Here is a 20,823-nt window from a genome sequence, read left to right as displayed (position 1 = left end):
CAGCCTTCTGTTGCGATTTCACAGGATTTATCAGACACCATTCCACTAGATATTTCTACCCCTGCACGTGGAGCTGCTAGGCCTCCTCCAGCTATGTCTATTAAGGCCTTTGCCAGGGCTAAAGCAGCCAAAACTTCCAAACCTGTGCCTGCCAAGGCCGCCTCTCACAGGCCCAGCACCAGCTCCCATATGCTTTCTTTGGCACAGGATCTCATCACTTTAATTCGTGGATCCCAGCCTCATCCAGACAGGGCCTCTCTCCCTCCTCCAGAAGAGAGGCCTAGAGCAGAGCCCCCTGAGCCAGTAGCCACAGATGATTCTTCTGATGATTCAGAACATACAGACCCTCCTGAGGCTTCTTATTCTCCTTACGAAGACTCTGATGCTGAAGAGTCCATCCCTTCAGCCTCTCCTCCTGAGGAATTTTCCTTTGGGGAAACCTTGCATGCTATGAGGGAACAATTTCAGTGGCAGGGCCAAGATTTCTCAGACTCTAGAAAAAGGCTTCGGACCTTTCTACACTTACCACAGCATAGGCCTTTAGCTATTCCTCCAGTTCTATCTGTTGTTGATGATGCATTTAATGATGCTTGCACTACTCCTGATACTTTACCTCCGGCTCCTGCTAAACCAGATAGGTACTACAGGGTCCCGGACACTCATCACCACTTATATAAGGCCCCTTTTGCAGATCCAGAGACTATCTCCCAGGGCCCTAAAGCTGTAGCAGCTACTTCTTCTAAAAACCCCTCCCCTCTGAAAGGGAATCCAGGTCCTTAGAGAGATGGGGTAAAAAAGTTTACATCTCTGCTACTTTGTCAGCTAGAGCTTTGAACTGCCAATTTCACATGATTCAATATCAAGAGTTTATGCTTGACCAGTTGACTAAAAAGCTGTCCTCTGAAGAATCTTTAGATAAAAAGTATGTTCAAGAAATGTTACATAACATACAGCAGGTTAGTAACCATTCTTTAAAATGTGGCTATGATGCACTGGAGGCTTCCTTTAGATCAGCCATGACTGGCACAGTTATCAGGAGGCATGCATGGTTGAAAGAGCAGGCATTACCAGACCATGTCAAATCTAAGCTTTTGGATGCACCTATGGACAAGGTCAATTTATTTGGTGCCCCCGCACAGCAGGTACTGAAAAAGATGGAAGAGAAAGCAAAATCTGTGCAAACAGTAAAAGATTTCTTACAAGTTCAACCTCCAAGGTTTAGCAGGAATTGGCCCTCCAAGAATTGGTCCTTTCCGGACTCCTCTAAGGCACAAAGAGGCAGGAATAGGCGCCTAGAGGCAGAAACCAATCCAGGGTGCCTACAGGGGTCGCCAGTGGCAGGGTAACAACCAACAAGGCACGGATACAGCCACCACCACTACAACAACTCAATCACAGTGACTTGGCGGTGGCACCGCCTACCAGGGAACAACTAGAAGCACCCTTAGGCGGAAAGCTAACATTATTTTCAAGAAACTGGCACTGCATTACAAGAGAAAAATGGATTTTGCAGACTATAGACAAAGGTTACAGGTTCCATTTCCATACACTACCAGGAAAGAGAGGAATGCCAAACCTACCACCTTCTCAAAGGGCAGAAGCTCTAAAACAAATATCTCAATTATTAAGAATGCGCTGTGGAAAAGGTACCATTTATGGAGCAAGGGAAGGATTTTACTCCAGGCTCTTCCTGGTACCAAGAAAAGAAAACAAATGGAGGCCTATTCTAGATCTGTCCACTCTAAACACATTCCTCATTGTTCCAAAATTCAAAATGCTGACCCTACAGCAGCTTCTTCCCATGCTGGGCAAGGAGTCTTGGCTGGTAACTCTAGATCTCAAGGAGGCATACCTGCACGTCGCCATAAGACCAATTTGCAGAAGATACCTCAGATTTCTTGCAGGATCAGAGCATTATCAATTCTCAGCATTGCCCTTTGGCTTATTTACTGCCCAGAGTGTTCACGAAATGCCTGGCATCAGTAATCGCTCATTGCAGACTTCAGGGAATTCAAATCTATCCCTACCTGGACGACTGCCTGATACAAGCGGACAACAAAAACAAATTAACAGAAGACTTACAAAGAGTCATCTACCTGCTACAAGCCCTGGGATACACAGTCAATACAAAAAAGTCAAGGCTGATTCCATCCCAAATAATAACCTTTCTGGGTACAGAACTGGACACATCAAAACAAATGGCATTTCTAACTGCAGAAAAGAAAGAGCAACTTCCTCTCTATTTCTTGGCATTAACAAAGCAGAGCCATCTAACTGCAAGAAAAGTGCTACAAGCTCTAGGCTTCATGGCATCCTGCATAATTCTGGTCCCTCATGCCAGGCTTCATATGAGAAAGCTACAGTGGTACCTAAAGAATTTGTGGTCTCAGCACAAGCACAGCCTGGAAACCAAAATTCCTTTGATCCCATGCCTGAAGCAAGAGTTTTTATGGTGGGCTCAGGCCTGTCAATCAAACACAGGACTGCCCTTCTGCAAAAGTCAACCAAGACAAACTATCACGACAGATGCCTCAGACCTCGGTTGGGGGGCACACATGATGGACAAGTGCATTCAAGGCCTGTGGACTCAAGACCAACTGCATCTACACATAAATCTAAAAGAAATGATGGCAGTAAAATTGGCAATCCAGGCATTCAGACCTCTTCTCCACGAAGGCCAGCTGTTGATAAGGACAGACAACACCACAGTTATGTGGTACATCAACAAACAGGGAGGCACACACTCATACCCCCTATGCCGGCTGGCACTAGACCTATGGGATGTGGCTCTGAGCTACAACATTCAGTTACAGGCAATTTATGTACCAGGGAAGGAAAACATTCTAGCAGACATATTAAGCAGAACTACAACAGATGCCCACGAATGGATGCTGCATCCGGACATCTTCAAAGCCATCACAAGAGAATGGGGATTACCACAAATAGACTTGTTTGCATCCCCATACAATCACCAGTTGAAGAAATTCTACACAAGGACTTACCACCCACTTGCTTGGAAGGTGGACTCCCTATCCTTCAGTTGGAAAAGCCTGACAGCATACGCATTCCCACCACTTCCTTTGATGCACAAGGTGCTTCTCAAGATCAAAGAGGAACGTCCGAGGATCATTCTGATAGCCCCAGACTGGCCAAGGCAACATTGGTACCCACTGCTGAGGAGCATGTCCCGGGAACAAATATGGAAACTGCCCCTGATTCCATTACTGCTGACACAGAACAACTACAACATTCTGCATCCAAACCTAAAAACTCTGCAGCTAACTGCCTGGAACATCACATAACAGAAATTAACCCAAATTTATCCCAAAGGGTTAAGGACATAATCCTGGAGGCTCGTAGACCTTCAACAAGAAAGAATTATGCAGCAAAATGGAAAAGATATCTCATCTGGAGTACTGCAAAGGGGCAAGATGTGACACTGGTGAACATAGCCAACATCCTGGAGTACTTGGCGGAGCTCTACCACACAGGCCTGTCCTATTCCTCCATCAAGATACATGCATCAGCTATTTCAGCACAATACAGCTTGGATCCTCCTGTCTTCTCGCATCCTCTGCTCCTGAGGGGAATTAAAAATGTAAAACCTCCCAGGAAACCTCCATTGCCAGCATGGGACTTGAACTTTGTGCTAGAAAAACTGACTCTACCTCCTTTCGAGCCAGCAGCTACAACAGACTTGCAATACTTATCCTGGAAGACTGCCTTCCTGCTGGCAATAACTTCAGCAAGAAGGGTCTCTGAACTACAAGCATTAATGGCAGTACAACCCTTCCTGATCTTCCATCAAGATAGTGTCCATGAGAACAAATCCTACATTTATGCCTAAGGTGGTATCCAGAGTCTCTTTAAATCAGGCTATTCTTCCCCAATCCACAGAACAGGGGAGAAAAGCTCTTGCATACCTTGGATGTACACAGGCAATTACGCTACTACCTGGACAGGACAAAAAACAATAGAAAAACTGACCAGCTTCTGGTAGCTTATGCAACAGGAAAAGAAGGAAAACCAATTTCTAAACAGACAATCTCCAAATGGATAGGAAATTGCATTAGATTTTGTTACTCCTACCATGGAAAGAAAACTCCAGAGAACATCAGGCCTCACTCCACAAGGGCCACAGCCACTACCACAGCTTTCTTACGAGGAGTGGCTACCAAGGACATTATAGAGGCTGCTACTTGGACCTCCGTGCATACATTTGCCAAGCATTATAACTTACCTCTATACTCTAGATCCCGTGCTGGTTTTGCCACTGCTGTTTTGCAAGGGATCCTGACTACACCATAATCTATTCTCATTTCCTCCTCCCCTAGTTTAGCTATGGTATTCTACCCATTTGTAAGGACTGCAGATGCATCCTTGAAGGACATAGTACAGTTTTGTACCTACCATAAATGTAGATGTCCGAGAGGAATGCATCTGCAGTCAGGATTACCCACCCTCCTTCCCCCCCCAAGCTAGCTGAAGATTGGTAAGTACCCTAGGAGTACCTCAGAGGGGATCTATTATGGTGTATTTGTTTGTATATATGTACATACATGTTTATTTTGTGTGTTTGCTCTCTACTATTTGGAAACTTTGGCATTTATCCAAATTTAGCCTACCAAGAGGGCATCTGGGGCAAGAAACACTGAGGAAAATGGCGTCGGCTGATGCCTTTATACCCGAAGAACTGCCGCAATGACGTCGGGTGAAGTGCGACACCAGCCGAAGCCAGACCCAGACTTTGGAATCCGGCCGACCGAAGGGCTGCCTGACGACAGGACAACCCATTTGTAAGGACTGCAGATGCGTTCCTCTCGGACATCTACATTTATGGTAGGTACAAAACTGTACTTTCCACCTAGTGCCTACCACCCCTTTCTTAGCTTTGGGCTTCTACCCATCTGTTATGACTGCAGCTGTATGCACGATGAACATAGTACAGTTTTGTACCTACCATAAATGTAGATGTTCGAGTGCTAATACAGCTGCAGTCCAGGTTTCCCTCCCTCCTTCCTCTCTTCGGACAGGCCTATTGGCTAACACCTCCTCATACAACCTGATTGGGGTATTCATTTATGGTGTAGTTGCTTGCAACTACTGTATTTTGATTATATGGCATTGCTTTATTACACAAATTTATGTATTGCCTTCCTTCTGGGGGCACCTGACATCTGGGGCAAGAAAAACTGAAGAAAATTGCGTCTGCTGGTTCTTTTATACCCCTGTCGCACTGACGTCAGGGAAGAAGCGACGACAACCGACGCCGGACCTAGACTTTGGAATTCGGCCGACCGAGGGCCCGCCCGACGGCAGGAGAACCCATCTGTTATGACTGCAGCTGTATTAGCACTCGAACATCTACATTTATGGTAGGTACAAAACTCTACTTTTCACACCCTTCCAAAATCAAAGGGTATGCCGGACCTGCCACAAAACCAATGGGCAGAGGCACAAAAACAAAATTGCTGCCCTCATGGATATGGGAGCTATTCAAAGAGTACCACATCAAGAACGGGGACAAGGATTTTACTCGAGACTTTTCCTGGTACCCAGAAAGGACAAAGCCTGGAGACCAATACTGGACTTGTCAATCCTAAATACTTTTCTGGATGTTCCAAAATGTAAACACTTCAGCAACTTCTAGCCATGCTAGGCAAGAAGGCTTGGCTAGTTACTTTGGACATCAAGGAGGCATACCTGCGTGTACCACTCGGACAATCTTGCAGAAGACGCCTCAGATTCATAGCTGGCTCAGTGCATTACCAATTCTCTGCACTGCCGTTTGGCTTATCTACTGCGCCCAGGGTCTTCACGAAATGCCAGGCACCAGTAATTGCATTTTGCAGACAAAAAGGAATTCAAATATATCCCTACTTGGACGACTGCCTTATTCAAGCAGAGAGCAAGGGCATTCTACTAAAACATCTGGCGTTTGTAAAAAGATTACTAATTTGCTTTAGGATACACAGTAAACGAAAAGAAATCAAAAACTAGTGCCCTCTCAAGAGATGATATTCCTGGGTGCAAGCTTAAATACAACTGCCTAGATGGCTTATCTCACGCCAGACCAGCAAAGGCAACTGACTCGTTACTTTCAAATGATGGCAACAAAGACCCAGCTCCCTGCAAGAAAAATTCTGCAGGCCCTGGGCTTCATGGCATCCTGCATTCTACTAATTCCATATGCAAGACTGCATATGAGGAAATTACAATGGTATCTAAAAAGTGTTTGGACTCAACATTGCCACAGCCTGGAAACAATAACTAATTCCCTGCCTTCAATAGGAGTTTTGATGGTGGTCCCAGGCCTGTCACCACAACAAGGGACAGCCTTTCACCTTCTCCACAGGCCGACAACAACGGATGCATTGGATTATGCCTGGGGGGGCACACATGGCAGGAAAATGTATTCAGGGCACATGGCCCAAGGAGCCAAGTGCATCTTCACATCAATCAAAAAGAGATGCTAGCTGTACAGAATGCTCTGACAGCTTTCAAGGATCTACTACATCCAGGACAACTATTACTAAAGACTGACAATACCACGGTTATGTGGTACATAAACAAGCAAGGGGGCACACATTCCTACCCCCTCTGCAGGCAAGCCATGACTTTGTGGAATACAGCCCTGACCTATCACGTACATCTGCAGGCACAATTCCTGCCAGGAACAAAAAACACACTGGCAGACGAACTAAGCAGAAATCTCATGGATCCTCACGAATGGAAACTTAAATCCACAGATCTTCAGCATAACAAGGAAATGGGGACGCCCAGACATAGATCTTTTTGCCTCCCCTCACAACTGTCAACTACAAAAATTCTGCACAAGGGCTCATAACCCACAAGCATGGAAAGCATACCTCTCAACCTGGAAACATCAAAAATCTGGACAAGGGTCATGAAAAATAGGTACAAATCTGTATGCTGATTAACATCTAATTTGCATACATAATTACGTAACCCCACCCACTCCAATGAAATTGTGGGATACCAACTTTCAAACACAAACTGAAGAACAGACAACCAAAATATGGTGCCAGAGTCCCCCTGCAGCCATTCCAATGTCCAATTACCTGGCAATGTCGCCCCATTTACCATAAACACTAATATGTGCATACTGCTTTACTTCTACAATGATTATTTGGATTTTATTTTTACATTTTGCAGCACATGAATGCACAAACACTAAGACATCTGATAAACAAAGCAATAGTGTCTCGCAATGAGAATAGACTTGGCATTAAAACTTCTCTGTCCTTGAAACTCACATTCATTGAAACAGCATTGAAACCTGCACCGCATCCAAAGAAAATGCATCTGGCCAGTGGTGGATAAAGATTACCTTTACTTCTGAACTTGCAGTTTTAAAAACACTTTTTTTTACTTTGAAGTGCTGATCCTGGCTGTTTTCCTCCCCTTTCAGATCAATAGGGATGAGTTTGCACTCACGTGCTTCAGGCATCTCTCCAAAGCACTGGGCAGCCTTTTGATTGAGCTTTCAGTAATCTCTCCAAAGCACCGGGCAGCCTTTTGATTGAGCTTTCAGTACAGCACTTAATATAATATAAGCAAGTTGGTGGGTCTTTATACTTGGTGCCAGCAGCAGCAAATTTTTAAATTGATTATGAGCTAAGCAAAGTAATTTACTCAATGCAGTTACCTGTGTTAGCTTGAAAAATAAATATTTGTATTTATTTTATTTTTTCTACAAGCTTGGGAGTGTGGAAGAAAAAATGTTGCTATATTTTACAAACCAGAAGTAGCTCCTTTAATTACTCTGTGGAGGATTCCAACCTGACTGCACTAACTTTGGTTACAATAGGCAAAACCAAAGAATAATAAAGGACAAAGGTTGTGGGGACACCAAATGAGGACCTCTAAACTGGGTCCCAAATGTCAAAGTTACACAGAGGACCTCTAAACTGGGTCCCAAATGTCAAGTTACACCTCTAATATACACACAACTCTGTTGTGTGTATATATATATATATATGTGTATATATATATATATATATATATATATATATATATATATATATATATATATATATATATATATACATACATACACACACACACACAGTTACCTGACACCTTCCCCCACTTCAGTGCTTATGCTCAATTAAACTTACCTTCTCACTACTCATGATTCTTCTGTTCTACTTTTGTACCCATGTTTTCGATTTTTAAAACCGAACATTCTCTAAGATCTTTGCATTTAACTTTGATTGCTGTACTATGTTACTATCCTCATACTTTTCTCCTATCAAGCAAGCTTCTTTTAATTCTGTGTGTAGTTTGCTCTTGTGCAAGCTTAATCAGGAGAAACCAGTTACTGAACACAAAACTACAATTCCAAACATTCTCTGCCTTGTTTTCCTTGCCTGTCTGTCTCCTCCCATTTCCATATTACTCAGCAGAAGAACAAATGTTATGTGAAAACCTACTACTTTCCCCTCGTTTCACATTCCTGTTAGCCTGTCACTGTTCCAACCACTGCTCATTGTGTTAGTATTCAGATACCTACACTTATTTCTTGCCCAGATTAGTCTAAGTACAAGTTCAGATGGTCGAACTCTGTGACATACTGACTCAGTTGTTTTCCTTACTAACACAATACTCTACATGATTGTTCCTTACCTAATTCCCAGCAAAGTCCCAAGCCAGCAGCGAAAACGGCAGCAGATTTAAAGCAAACAAAGTCCCAAGCCAGGCGCCAGCACGGCAGCAGATTAAGTCCCAAGCCAACAATGAAAACAGCAGCAGATTTAACCTCAAAGCCAGCATTCTTCTCTCTGCAGCACCAAAGTCAGCAATTTCAGTCCAATACAGCATTCTCTCGGCAGCAGCAGTAACGTCTTCACTCTTCAGTTATTTTCAAATTCTTCTCGGCAGCAAAGCACTTCCCGCCTGCTCGCAGCCAGCCGGAAATGATGACGTGAGCTCCTTGAGCTCAATTCCGACTGGCTGGTAGTGCTGACGGAGCTGACGTCATCGCGCACGTGATGACGTCAGCTCCGACAGCGCGAAAATTAAAAAAATAAAAAAAGAAAAGGAAAGAAATCGGAAATGAAGGGGTGCCACTCGGGAATCGTGGCACCCCTTAATTTGGACCCCAAAACCCAGTAAAAACCGAATAATTCGGGACGGTTGGGAGGTCTGATGGAAAGTGGATGCTCTATCATTCAGCTGGAAAACCCTAACAGTTTATGCCTTTCCTCCACTGCCTCCTCTTCCCAAAGTGCTCCTAAAAGTCAGGCAAGAGAAGCCAAAAATGATCCTGATTGCCCCTGACTGGCCACGCCAGCACTGGTACCCAATCCTAAAGACCTTGTCTCAAGGCCCAGCCTGGCCTTTACCTCAAATTCCTCATCTTCTGACTCAACAAAACAGTCACTCTGCACAGTCAACTCAGAACCTTAAATCTGGCTGCATGGCAGATAATATAGCACTCAAACCACACCTCTCTCTAAAGTTGTTATGGATGTCATTTTAGAAGCCAGGAGGCCCAGCACTAGAAAATCTTATGCAGAAGAAGAGATTCTGTGCTTGGAACCAGGCACAAGGACTCGAACCACTTGTTACGAATATTCCTCAGATTTTACAATACCTAACTGAGATGGTGGACAAAGGCCTATCCTTTTCATCTATTAAGATCCATGCCTCTGCCATTTCAGCTCATTACAATACGGAGCCGCCTATTTTTTCACATCCACTACTAAAACAGTACCTCAGAGGGGCAAAAAACATAAGACCCCCAAGGAGAGCACCAACACCTACTTGGGACCTCAATTTTGTTTTAGAAAAACTCACTCTGCCTCCTTTTGAGCCAGCCAGCACTGCTGATATAAAATTCTTATCATGGAAAACTGCTCTGCTCCTAGCAATAACTTCAGCAAGAAGAGTCTCAGAGTTGCAGGCATTAATGGCAGTGGAACCTTTCATCGTTTTTCATCAGGACAGGGTCTCACTGAGGACAAACCCAACATTTATGCCAAAGGTGATTTCCAGTGTGGCTCTTAACCAAACCATTCATTTGCCAACTTTCTATCCAAATCCCCAGAATAAGGGGGAGAGACTTCTGCATGCTTCGGACATATACAGACAGCTACGTTTCTATTTGGACAAAACAAAAGCTTTCAGAAAAACTGAGCAACTTTTTGTAGCTTATGCTGCAGGATTACAAGGAAAGCCCATCTCCAAGCAGACAATTTCAAAATGGATAGGACACTACATTCGCTTCTGCTATGCACAACATGGCAAATCAGTGCCTAAGGGCATTAGGCCACATTCTTCCAGAGCAGCAGCCTTTCTCAGAGGAGTACCAACCAAAGACATTTTAGAAGCTGCAACCTGGAGTTCAGTGCACACTTTCACCAAGCATTACCACTTACCTCTTTACTCTAAACCCAGAGCAGGCTTTGCCACTGCAGTTCTGCAGGGCCTGGTAGCCTCCAGCCACCCAACCTCAGCTTTGGGATTCTACCCAAGTGTAATGACTGCAACAGTGAAACACGATGAACATAGTACAGTTGTGTACCTACCATAAATGTAGACGTTCGAGTGTATTCACTGTTGCAGTCCAGGTTACCCACCCACCATCCCCTTTTTCTATGCTGGGACTTTTCTTTACTTCTCAATTCTGTACAACCTATGTGGTGTATTTGCTTGTAGATGAAAGAAATGTTTGATGTTAAGTTGTCAATCTCACCTTCATTCTTGCTGGATGGGTCCGGAGCCGATCCTCGGCTCTGACTCTGCCTATACTAAAGCTAGAGAGCTATTTTTACCGGCTCGAGGCTACCCTGTATCCCACAATGCTAGGCGCTAACTACCCAGATCTCGTTTGCCGCTTCAGCTGCGAGGTTGCGTTTTTGCCGGCTCTCAGGTTAGATTTGTAAAAAATCTTTTCTGGTAAGGTTTTTCCTGCCTTTTTTCAGTATTAGTTTTACTGTTAGATCCTGCTTACCCCTCTAGTGTATCCCCGCCTTAGTTCCCTTTCGGGTTTATTTCTATCTTCCTTCTCGTTCCCTACCCCCACTCCGTAGATTACTAGGCCTTCGGGCTAATTTTTAGTTAAATTTTAGTTTAAATTTATTTTGTCAGTTAAAATAATCTTAGTCTGTGTGTGTGTGTGATTAGACTAAGTAAGTTTGAGTGTGGGTGTTTGTTGTGTGTGACTTGTCATCCCTGTCAGGATGTCTAAAGAAAGATTCCAGGGTTTCAGGCTTCAAGAAGTGTGACTCGTGCTGTCAGAAGATGTCTCTGACAGACTGTCACACTTCTTGTGTTTATTGCCTGGGCCCTCTGCACCTGCAGGACTCTTGTTCTGTCTGCCATGCATTCAGTCCAAGAGTCCTGCATAAGCACAGAAACAAGCTTATCTTGAGAGGCTTGTTGAAGCCCGAAGGTTCCCCGACCAAGTCTTCGTCGGGTAAACCTTCGAAGCCCCCTAAGCCGTCGGCTCCACGTACAGAGCCTTCAACTAGTGGTGCTCTTAGTGCTTCTACGTCGGCTCCGGCCGGAGCCAACACTCCCAAGACTCAGTCGGCTCCCATCGTTCCGTCGGAACAGTCTGTGAGCCGTAAGCGCTCCAGGTCTCCTTCTTTGGAGTCAGTCCATTTGGCTCTGAGATCTCCCTCGCTTTTGGAGCGGAGCCATCGGTCCCATTCCTCTCTGTCTTCCAGGCTTTCGGAGCATGACCTCGAGAGGGTGGTTAGCAGACTCCTTAAGTCGCAGGCACTGGCCCAGATGCTTCATAGCCCTTCTCATCAGACAGCGGCTATCCCCATTCCATCGTCGATTCCTCCTCCGACACTTCTTCTGAGCTCGGAGCCGGAGTTCGTGGGAGCCGGGACCGTCGACACATCAGAGCCGATACCACACCTTTCGGCTCCGTCTGCTCCAATTTCTTCCATGGTTCCATCCTTGGAGGGATCTGGGCGCCGGGACTCCCTCGTCGGCTCCGAGGGGGCGAGTGGCATTAAACCCTTGTCCGACCCCGTTCTCCCTCTCGGAGCCTTGGCGCAGGTGAGTTCGGCCCAGACATCGGCCTCGGAGCCATCCCTCTCGGTGTCGGGAGGGGTCCTTATCTCTTCAGAGCGGGGACCTTCTTCCCTGCCTGATAGGGGTGCTTTTGAGGTCATGCGGAGTGTGCTGGCCCCTGTGCCTGCTCCACAGTCAGCTCCCTCAGCTCCCTCCCACTGCTGTGCCTGCTACGGTCTCTACCCATCCTCTTGACCCCACCGCAGAGATCCAATGCCTCAGGTGCCCCCATTGGGAGCATCTTCCTCTTCCGAGGCCTCCCCTGATCCGTCAGGGGAGCCCCCTCGGAAGAGGAAATGCAAGAGGAAGCATGTGGACTCCCCTGAGTCCATCACATCTGATACAGACTTGGATGAGTCTGAAGGGTCCCCACGGTCCCCCTCTGAGGATGTCTCCTTTTCTGACATCCTTGAGATCCTCCAGCAGAGGGGGAACTGGTCTACCCTCAATCCTTCCGAGGACTAGTCAGTTTACCTAGAGGCTTTTGGTTCTCGCCCTTCCACCTCCTGGGTGTCTCCGCTCTTTGACCCCCTCATGGAAGTGGTGGCGCGGAAGGCATGGACGGCCCCTGACACGATGGAACCTACCCCACAGAGGCCTTCAAAATTTATCACAGCCCCTTCTGATAAGCAGTTTTTAACCAAGGGTGTCCCTGTTGATGCCATGGTGGTGGCGGCAGCCACTAAGAAGGAACTGGCTGATCCTTCAGTACCGATCCATCCTCCTAATAAGGAATCTAGGACTATGGATAGGTATGGCAAGCGGATGTTTTCTTCAGCGACCTTTACCATGCGGTCGCTGAATTACTTGTGTCATTTCACCCGCCTTCAAAGAGACATGCTCAAAGAAATGGGTGATACTCTACAGGATCCAACAGCTGCGGGGTCTCAAGACAAAATCAACTCCCAGCTGGCAACCCTGAACTCGATTGTTAACTCCTCCATGCGGCTTATTTCCTATGCGGCCGATGGTGCGAGTAGGGCTGCAGGCACAGGCGTGGCATTAAGGCGTCACGCCTGGATGCGGCTTTGTAACTTTGCTGACCCCTTCAAGGCGTCCTTCACTAACTCCCCCTTTGATGGTTCAGCGTTGTTTGGACCTCAGGTGAAGGATACTTTGACCAGATGCGAACAGGATGGCAAGACTCTCTGCCGTGGGAGTCCGTTTTTCCACCCCGTCTAGACCATACCCTAAGGGTTAGAAGGGTGGAAACATGTGGTTTTGCAAACCACAGGGAGTCGCGCCTGACGCACTAGGCGAGTTCCCCTCTAGAGGCAGGGGGGGCAATAACAGACGCCGCCCTAGGGGCAGAGGGGGTCCGCTGAATCAGGGTAGCAGAGAAGCTGTCTCTGGCCAGCCCTTCCAGCATCCCTGAAATGCTGCCCGACTGTCCGCCTTCGGAGGCAGTTGGGGGAAGATTATTACTGTACCTAGAAGCCTGGCTTTCCCTCACCCAAGACAGATGGGTACGGTCGATCATATCTGAGAGTTACGAAATTCCCTTTGCCCACACCTCAACACATCCAAAAGGCCCCTTCCAGATGTTCCACCTGGTCTAAGGGAACAAGCAGTATTAGAAATCTCAAAACTGCTAAGAAAAAGAGCCATCCAACCAGTCCCAGCAGACCAGCTAGGATCCGGAATCTACTCAAAGTTCTTTTTGGTACCAAAAAAGACAGGGGACTGGAGACCAATTTTGGATCTCGGCAGGCTGAACAGGTCTGTCCAAAGAACGAAGTTCCGGATGGTCACGCTACAGTCCATTCTACCCTTTTTGGGCCAGGACAATTGGATGTGCTCTATAGACCCTTCAGGATGCGTACTACCACATCAAGATGCACAGGCACTCCAGGAGGTTTCTCCACTTCTGGCTGGGGGCCAGTCACTACCAGTTCAGGGCCCTGCCCTTTGGTCTCACTACAGCCCCCCCGAGTGTTCACCAAATGCATGGCAGTGGTTACGGCTCATCTGAGACGTCAAGGATTCCAGGTGTTTCCATATCTGGATGACTGGCTCCTTACCGCCACCACCAGGTGTCAACTTCTTCAGTCCAGAGATTACACCATTCAAATTTGCAAAGAGCTAGATATCTCCATAAATTTCGAAAAGTCTGCCTTGTCGCCTTGTCAGTCTAGTACTTTCATAGGCGCCATATTAGACACAGTCGAACTGTCCGCAAAACTAACCTCACAAAGAATTTCAGATATTCGTGGACACGTTCACGTTCACATCCTTCTTCAGAGCAACAGAATCCAGGCCAGGTTTGTACTGAAGACTTTAGGTCTCATGGCAGCAGCCATTACTTTACTTCCCTTAGCTCGCTTTCACATGCGGATCCTTCAGTGGATGCTTTTTTCCCAGTGGTCCTTTCAACAGCTTCCAATGTCACACAACATTTTAATCACCCAATCATGCAAGAAACACCTTTCTTGGTGGATGGTCTCCCTTCAAGTCATTCAGGGCAGACCCTTTGTCCCCCCCCCTCCCAGTTGCTGCGGTGACAACGGACGCCTCCCTGATCGGGTGGGGGGGGGGCATTTTCAGGGCAGGACAGTCCAGGGCACATGGCAACCTTTCGAGTGCCACCTGCGCATAAATGTTCTGGAGATGAGCAGTACTTTTAGCGTTGCAAGTCCTTCAGGACTCTCTTCCCATCGGGACTATTGCAGTTCAGATGGACAATATGTCCGTAGTGTGGTACATCAACAAGCAGGGCGGAACCAAGTCCTATCCCTTATGTCGAGAAGCACTCCGACTTTGGCAGTGGGCAATCTCTTCTCAGCGGTTTCTGATAGCAACGCATATCCCCGGGAAGTCCAACGTCGTAGCGGACAGGCTGAGCAGAGCCATTCTCATGCCGCACAAGTGGTCTCTCAAGCAGTCAGTAGTGGAAAAAATTTTCCGAAGATGGGGTCAGCCTTGCTGCGATCTTTTCGCAACACCTCAAAACAGCAAGTGCCACGACTTCACTCTCTTCCCGGCCACCCCCCAGAGATGCTCTAGTCCACGATTGGCCCGGGGTCTTCTCTACGCTTCCCCCCCCCTTTCCATTAATCACGCAGTTGATTCAAAAAGCTACTGCAGTGAGATCCACAATGATCCTCATTGCCCCTTACTGGCCTCGACAAATCTGGTTTCCGTTCCTGCATCATTACCTCTTGGAGCAGCCCTGGCATCTGGACCCAGTGCCAGATCTCTTGACCCATCAGTCGGGCGAGCTGCACCAGTCCCTCCTCTCTCTCAACCTCACAGCTTGGTTGCTCCACTTCCAACCTTAGCCAGGCTTCCCTTTATTTCCCATTCAGTGCGTGACATCATTCTAGCTTCCCACAAATCTTCTACCAGGAGGATTTATGCTAGCAAACGGAAACGTTTTTCCTTCTGGGCAGAGACTAGAAACATGGACCCTTTCACGGCACCTATCCAATCAGTCCTAGATTTCTTGGCCGAACTTTTTCAATCAGGTTCTTCTTCGTCCACTGTCAGAGTTCAGTTAGCGGCCATTTCAAATTTTCATGTTGGCTTGTCTGACTCCACAGTTATGTCCCATAAATTTTGTAAAGCCTTCCTTAAAGGTATCTTTTTACTTAAGCCCCCGATCAGAGATCCCCCACCACAGTGGGATTTGAATCTGGTTTTAACCTCTTTGATTCTCCCTCCCTTTGAACCTGCGGCTTCCTGTTCCTTGAAGTTACTCTGATGGAAAACTCTATTTCTAGTGGCCATAACTTCCGCGAGGAGAGTCTCAGAACTTCATGCCCTTTGCGTTCGTCCTCCTTATCTGGTTTTCCATAAAGATAGTGTCTCTCAGAACTAACCCGTCTTTTTTACCTAAGATATCCTCTGAGGCAAATCTAAGCCAGACTATCAATCTCCCAGTTTTCTTCCCTAATTACTCCAACAGAGCGGAACAAAAGTTGCATTTTGTGGATGTTCACAGTCAACTCTGTTACTACCTGGATGGAACCAAGCAAGTTAGGAAATCTGAGCAGCTCTTCCTGTCTTATGCGGAAGGGAAGAAAGTCCTTCCAGTTTCCAAAGTAACTCTTTCTAGATGGTTGGCCTCTGATTACTTTCATCTATGAACTGAGGCGTCAAGAACTTCCTTCAAGGCCTAGAGCCCACTCAACTAGAGCCTTAGCTATGTCAATAGCCTTTCAGGCTAGGTGGCCTATAGACTCCATTTGTGCGGCAGCCACATGGGCCTGTCCTCATACCTTTATTTCTCATTACAAACTGGACATGGCCTCCAGAAGCTGAGCTAACTTTGGTTCCACCGTCCTCAAGAGTCTGTTCCGATGAGCTACCCAGGGATGAGGTGCTAGGGATGCGGTCCTATCCAGCAAGAATGAAGGCGAGATTGACAACTTAACATTGAGAAGTTATGTACCTACCATAATGTTCCATGTTAGTTGTCTTCTTCCCGCCTTCTTTCTTGTGTCCCACCCTCCAACCCCCTAGCCTGGACAGACCAAAAGGATCCTTCTGGGCCTTCTTTTCATCCCAGTATGGACTCCCATGGTTGCATTTTCTTGGTATGTTCTATATATAGGTATTCCTCTTTCTCCTTTGTTCTGAGAACAGAACTGCTATGGTGTTAGCTATCAAACGAGATCTGGGTAGTTAGCGCCTAGCATTGTGGGATACGGGGTAGCCTCGAGCCAGTAAAAATAGCTCTCGAGTTTTAGTATAGGCAGAGTCTGAGCCGAGGATCGGCTCCGGACCCATCCAGCAAGAAAGAAGGCGAAAAGAAGACAACTAACATGGAACGTTATGGTAGGTACATAACTTTTCATTTTACTGCATGCATGCCTTTTGGCATACTTTTTAACAGCCTTCCTATTTGGGGGCACCTGACATCTGAGTCAAGAAAAACTGAAGAAAATGGCGTCTGTTGCATCTTTTATACCCCTGGCGCACTGACGTCAGGGAAGAGGCGACCGCAACAGACGCCAGACCTAGACTTTGGAACTCTGGCCGACTGCGGGTAGCCTGCCAGCAGGATAACCCAAGTGTAATGACTGCAACAGTGAATACACTTTAACATCTACATTTTATGGTAGGTACACAAATGTACTTTGCTTGTTCAGGTAGAGTGACTATAGTAGGAGTCACTGACAAGCTACCTTTGTAAAGTGTGCAGTGTTTCTCTTTTTAATTTCTTTGATCTGATGTTATCGGTGTCCTTATTCATCACCGTAGGGTCTTGGCTTTGACATTGGATTAGAGTTGGCAACGTTCAACAGACAGATCCAAGGCTCAAGCTTCTCCATCTCCCATTTATGCTCTGATGCCCTCTAACCCCCAGATCTCCTTTGCCGCTATTTAGTAGACACTATCCTTGGCTCGTGCTCAAGATAAGTGCTTGGCTGCTTGCATTATTTAGATTAGCTTTTAGTGCTGTAGTTGTCTCCCCTCCCCTAGTTTTATTCAATTATGTAGTTTGTTACTGGTTGTGGGTATTTTGGCACCCTTTTTGCTTTTTAGCCATTAGGGCTCCGGTAGTTTTTTCTGTAGCAGTAGTGTTTTTTTTTTTTTTTTTTTTTCCCCCCAATGTCTGATAAGCCCTCCGGTTTTAAAAGTGCTGCTAGTGCAGTCAGAAAGATGCCCAATTCCGACTTTCACAAGGAGTTCTTGTGTTTGTGCGCTTTGCACCTGGAGGCTGAAAGCGACATTTGTGCCGCATTCAACCCCAGGGCCTTGTCATAGCGCTGCAATAAACTGCTGAAAGACATGGCTGATGGGAGACCCTTCATTTCCACTTCTAAGGCTTCCTGTCTGGATCTTAATAGGAAGACCCCTTCTTTACCTTCTGTGCTTTCCAAGAAACTATGGCTGTCTGATCCTAGGTCCCTGGATATGCTTCTAGCCTGGACCATCTCGGATCCAAATTCTTCAGATCTGAGAGCTGCGGAGTTTTCTTCCGGATCCAAGGCTTCTTCAGATCAGAGGCCTTTGGATCCGGCCAAGGTCAGGCCAGCCTCTGATCCAATCAGTTCATTGGATCTGATTGCTATTTCAGCTCAGCCGTTGGATCTGACGTGCTTGTCAGATCCAGTAATAATTTTTGAAGAGTCACCTTCTACCTCCAGGCATGTAGTCCAGTAACTCCAGAATACCAGCATAAGTTCTTATGGTCTCCAGTTAAGTCCACCCACTCCTCCTCAAGATCATCCAGGAGTCGCCTTTCGACATGGACAGGATGATGAGGAGCTTCCTCAAAGCCCAAATAAAGTTGGGGCTTCTGGCTTCACTTATTCCAGTTAGTCATTCTTCTCTTCCAATCCCAGCAGCTTTGGAACCTAGGGACCCAGACACCTGCAGTCAGATCCTGGCAAGATTGATCATTCCCATTTTCTGAACCCCGTTAGGGTCCCTGGCCTGCTTTGTTCCTCCGTCCTCTGACCAGAGTAGACCCTATGCCAGAGTGGTTAGCATGGGCTATACGGGGGTGGGATCGGGTCCTTTTTTTTTCCCAGACAGTCTCTCCCCCTCAGGGCCTTGGTCTTCGATAGCTTCAGGCTGGTATCATATGGGGGTCGTGGTGCTGTGTCTGGGCTCATTCCTCCTCCTCTCTTGGGGGGACTTTGCCCTCTGAGATTGGGGACAAGACCACTTTCATCCCTTCGGCCAGTCCAGGTGGTGGAGAGGACCTTCTGCAGGACTGGATTTGCATCTCTCTCCCCTCTGGGTTCATTCTTGCCTTTCTCTACTTTGGGTGGGTTCATTCTTGCCTTTCTCTACTTTGGGTGGTGAGGCCTGTCATCCTGTCCAGAGTCAGCTCTCCCATTTGAGCCTTCAGGGTGCTACGTCCCCTTAAGGGGTCCCTGCTTCTTCAGAGTCCTTCCCAGAGACCCCCATGGAGGACGTACTTTGTAAGAGAAGTGCAAGAGGAGGCACTTCGACTCCCCTTTGGATGTCCCTCAATGAGGAGATGGACCTGAAGGAGACAGGTCCCCCAGATCTCTACCCAGTGATGTTTCTTTTGGGGACATCATTGAAATCTTGAATCAGAAGGGCAGATGGTCCCCCAACCCCTGTCTTCTGAGGGGGTCTGTGTTTGTGAAGGCTTTTGGGACAGGCAGCCTACTTCCTGGGTTTCTCCACCTGCTGGCGAGTTAGTAGATCTGGCTGTTTAGCCAGTTCTCAAACGAGCAAACAAATTCCTCATCCCCCTGTGACTCCCCCCTTTGGAGCAAAGGAGTTCCAGTTGATGCCATCGTAGTTGCATCTGCCACTACAAAAGGACCTGCCAGAGCTCCACAGTTCATCCCCTGCACAGGGTGTCCCAGGCAATAGACCATCATGGGAAGCATGTTTATGCCTCGGCTACCTTTGGACTGAGGGCAGTTAATTACTTGGTACATTTTACCTGTCTCCAAAGGGACTTATCCAAGAACTTTCCACTTTCTTTAGAGTTATTGCCAGCGGAGGACTTTAAAAAGGTGTCTCCCAAACTTTCTAGTGTGACCGTCCCTTGCCAGTTCCTCAATGAGGCTAATTTCCAGTGCTGAGGAAGCTACCTCATGAGAGGTAGGTACCAGCATAGCTATAGGGCATCATGCTTGCTTACATTTATGTGGGTTTGTGGAACCCTTCAAAGCATCTTTTTGTGTTGCCCCCTTTGATGGGTCCACACCCTTTAAGGACACTTTGACCCTTGGTGAGCAGGAAGGGAAGACTTTGTCTGCGGTTGGGATCGAGCTTTGTACTCCTCAAAGGTCCTTCTCAACGACCCAGCAAGGAACTAGGAAGATGTGGTTCCAGAAGTCAGTCTCCTTGCCAGGATGCTCCTGATGACTCTTCCAGAGGCAGGGGGAGAGGTTTCAGTGGCTGACACCACCTTAGAGGCAGGGGGGTGACCTCTCAAACGTCTTGCATCAGAGGCACATGGGATATACATGCAAATGATCCTTATGAACATCAGGTGTTTCAGCTAATTGGCAAATTCAGCCACTCAGTGGAAGTTCTAGCTTTGCTGGAGTTTTCATTTTGTTTTTACAAGATTTGAATAGGAAATGAGGTGATGGTAGACCGTGCAGGAGGAGTTGCTTGGGAAATAATGAAAGGTTTTCTGGGCACTGTGTATGGAGAAAATTATTCTGTGATGGAGGGCAGCTATCTTTAAGGGAAAAAGTTTGCCCATTGACATTACATTGCACAGATTTCTTTTCCTCCTATGTGTTCTTTGGCTCTGATGTGGTGTATAGGTTGAGGGATAGAAAATGTAGGGAAATTTGTTAAACTTTTTTATTCTCGCTGTTCAGGTTTCCTTTAAGGAAAACATTTCACGTGGCCAGATAAGACCCCATCTCCTTCACTGCTCCACTTACCATAGCACCCATATTTTACAACTTTTAACTTGGTCCTGACACCACTGGGACTCAAACATCACAACAGCAATACTGTGATATGCGCTACGCATCAGTCAGTTACGATACAGCATGGGTTCTGCCATACAGCAGTACAACTGAATGCAGTGTTACAGTGGCATTAAAGCTGAGCACATTTCTATTTAGTTATGAAACTGAGGTGGAAGACATGTAGGGGTGGTTGAAGTGGGGTCAGTAAAGAAGGAGGTGCTTTTTTTGTTTTCTTGCATGGTTTTAAATGTTTGCAGTTTTGTACAAAGAAGCAAGGATGTGTTCCTTAACTGCCTTTTTTTTTTTGTTTAATAAAATGGAAATTACTACACCCTTCTGATACTCTTCCTCCCAGGATGACACTGAAGTTAGCTTTTCATTACTTCAAGAAACAGTTTCTGGCCAA

This window comes from Protopterus annectens, chromosome 4.part1 (assembly GCF_019279795.1).
Source record: "Protopterus annectens isolate FY-2018-M chromosome 4.part1, PAN1.0, whole genome shotgun sequence".
NCBI lineage: Eukaryota > Metazoa > Chordata > Ceratodontiformes > Protopteridae > Protopterus > Protopterus annectens.
The sequence above is the reverse complement of the archived record's forward strand: the minus strand, read 5'-3'. Positions refer to the sequence as shown.